This window comes from Euphorbia lathyris, chromosome 2 (assembly GCF_963576675.1).
Source record: "Euphorbia lathyris chromosome 2, ddEupLath1.1, whole genome shotgun sequence".
NCBI classification, from domain to species: Eukaryota; Viridiplantae; Streptophyta; class Magnoliopsida; order Malpighiales; family Euphorbiaceae; genus Euphorbia; species Euphorbia lathyris.
The window spans coordinates 57,768,662-57,771,782 of NC_088911.1; the positions used below are offsets into that span (position 1 = coordinate 57,768,662).

Sequence of the window (3,121 nt, forward strand, 5' to 3'; positions counted from 1 at the left end):
CTGAACTTGCATAAAATGTTCAGTTAGCCCCCTGAACTTGCGTAAAATGTAATCAATTGATCACTCGGTCGTAAAAAAGTAAGTTAAATGCGGAAGATGTATTCCACGCATCTTAGAATGTTATTACATAATTAAAAAAATAGATTAAAAAGGAAGTTATTGCTTGCTCAACTATACAACTTGTTTTCTCTAATATTAGAATCGTGTACTCCGATTTTGGTCGTTTTACTTTTTTTAAGACTCGTGGAATACATCTTTCGTATTTAACTTACTTTTTTACGACCGAGTGATCAATTGATTACATTTTACGCAAGTTCAGGGGGCTATCTGAACATTTTATGCAAGTTCATGGGGCTATCGGAACACTTTGAAAGTTCAGGGGGCCAATCAACCTTTTTGAACAAGTTCAGGGGGCAAATAATGTATTAAGCCTAAAAAGAATGTTATGTAAGAAAATGATGTTAATGTACAAATTAATGTTTAAATTTAAACGGATAATTACAAGTAATAAAAACATTGTTAATAAGTAATGATTAGTAAGCATTTAATTTGTTTCACTAGAGTTATTAAGATAAAAAAAAGTAATTAGATAAAAGAAAAGGGGAAAAATGATTTTTTTATTATTATTAATAAGTTCTAGAATTACAAAAGAAGTGCAGAGGCCCAAATGATTCCAACCTGCCCGCAAGATCAGAATCCATTACAACCAGTTAACACATCACAAATACAACCTAAAATACAAATCTTGGTGGGCAAACAAATGCCACGCCACACTATTTAGCTACCAACAACTGAGTTTGTTGGCTCTCTATGTAGAGAGCCACGCCACACTGCTTGGCGAGAGGACACCAAGTCTGTTGGCTCTCTATTTAGAGAGCCCAAAAAGCAGACAACAGGAGGTTCTTTCCTCTTGATCTTTACCTCTTCATTTCTTCTAAAACGGCATAAGGGGGGATTTTTTTTGCACTTCTCCAATACACTACAACCCTGTCAAAATAAAGCCAATATCATCAATAATAATGGAAGCGAAAGAACCGGTCCAGAAAATACAATCAAACAAAGGAGGGAAAGGCAAAGACCATCAATAACAAAGCAGAGAGAATCCAACCAGATGCATCAAACACAAACTAATAGACAGAAGCAAGCTAGGGTACAGACAAAGAATAGAAAAGAAGGTTGAAAGCACAGGAAAACGTCTCCTCAGGTAGAATTTCTTCCTAATATACAACTCTATTTTCAAGTCTCTGTAACATTTGTTCATCACCTATCTTCAAGAAAACACGGTATAGAGGATTTTGGGGAGTGCCTATGTTATAGGGCACAAACTGAATTTTCTCTTTTAGGAGGACTGTAAATGAATGGAAGGATATGCTATATTCTTTCACATCATTTAAAGTCCTCCAACTGTGCCTTCTAAGCATTTGTAATGAAAGCATGAATAAATGGAAACGTTTGGCTATTTCCATAGATTTATTTCTATTTAACATGAGTGAAAATAGTTGGCTGGTTCCTAAACTCTCGGGCAATCAAAGATATAATCCTTAACCTGAATCCTACAAATATTTATCTTACGCTTAGACTCAAGTCCCTCCACCATCTTCATACTTAAGGAAAACGTGAAACACCCCTAATGAACCAGATATGAGCCATAGAAAATTAGCATATTAATTACGAACCATTTCAATAATATCATTCCACAAAAGCATACAGAAGTGTGCAAGCAATCTGCAAGAGTCAAATTTCCAAGCCTAAAACTATCCCAATGGTAAACATAAGTTTCAATTCAAATATCATCTCGCTGCTGTCAATTTGCTTTCGTAGACAAACAAAGGACTTAATATCCCAAATTGTATGCTTTAAATTAGATGGGAAAGTAACCGTACCAAACATACGGTAGCACTTGAAATCAGCGAGTCATCTAGAGAACCATGCGCGAGCCATTCAAATGGTGACCGCAATCAGACCCTTTGGGTGTGTCTCTTTTCAGTTCATGAATTTGTCCAGGTCCTAACATTCACAGAAAGAAAGCGAGATTAAAAGAAACGAAATCAAATAAACAAATAGAAATCAACCATGAAAATCACTAACAATGAAACTGATTCTTAAAACACAACCAAATCTAAGCGAATTTTAGGAAAAGAAAAAAGAGAAATCAGAAAACATAAGAGGGAATAAAAATAGGGATATAAAAATCGGACATATAGGAACTTATTATACCTCTGGGAACCACGGTTGATTCCCGATAGATCACAAGAGCACCAGGCACCGATTTAAACGAGAGAGAGAGAGTAGAACGGCGATGACTAGGAAGGGAAGGCGCCGATTAGAATCGCCATCACCGTTCGAGAGGAAGCCACTGTTAATCCACGCCGTCGCCGTCCAAAGAGCAGACGCCATGGGTAGGAGCTCTAGGTTTTTCGGCAATAGACGAAGAAGAAAAGTGGCCGGAAATGAAAAGGTCATACCTTGAGAATTGGGTTTAGAAGATTAAAAATGGATCTCACATGAGAGATTTAGGCTGAAAACGTTAGGTAACGGGCTTTGGGTTGAATTAGACTTGGCCCATGAAAAGTTATTACTTCCTTTTTTTTAATAATTTTGTTTAGCATAAAACGAAATCTTTTAATATAGCTCAATTTAATGGTTAAATAAGAACTATACAAATCATAAAAAAAAAGCTAAGAAAAAACAAAATAAATAAAGGTTTTAAATTCTAGAAACATATAATGAATAATGTAAACTATTTAATTTATATGTTTATATTATATAATAAAGATGAGCTAGATAAATTAAAACGAAACAACTTACTTTATACGCTTATGTTATAGGGGTACGAAGTCGGTCAAAACAAAATTAATTAAAATAAAATGGCTCAACTCATACGTCTATGCTATAGGGGTATGAAAGCGGTCAAAAACCAAATTAATTTTAACAAAAACGGCTCAAATCATACGTCTATGCTATAGGGGTATGAAGGCGGTCAAAATCAAATTAATTTAAACAAAACGACTCAATTCGTACGTCTATGTCATAGGGACATGAAAAACGGTCAAAATAAATTTATCAAAATCAAACGGATCAATTCATACGTCTATGTTATAGGGGTATGGAATCGATCAAA

The 3,121-nt window shown here is 34.9% G+C and overlaps 1 long non-coding RNA gene across 1 annotated transcript; it reads right to left on the bottom strand.

The window, feature by feature from the left end:
• Positions 1–590: 590 nt before the first annotated feature.
• On the bottom strand, positions 591–2,473 carry LOC136218324 (uncharacterized). Its single transcript, XR_010683735.1, has 3 exons — positions 2,218–2,473; positions 1,884–2,007; positions 591–987 (listed from the first exon to the last, which is right to left on the bottom strand). It is a non-coding gene; the product is annotated as an uncharacterized lncRNA (long non-coding RNA).
• Positions 2,474–3,121: the final 648 nt, after the last annotated feature.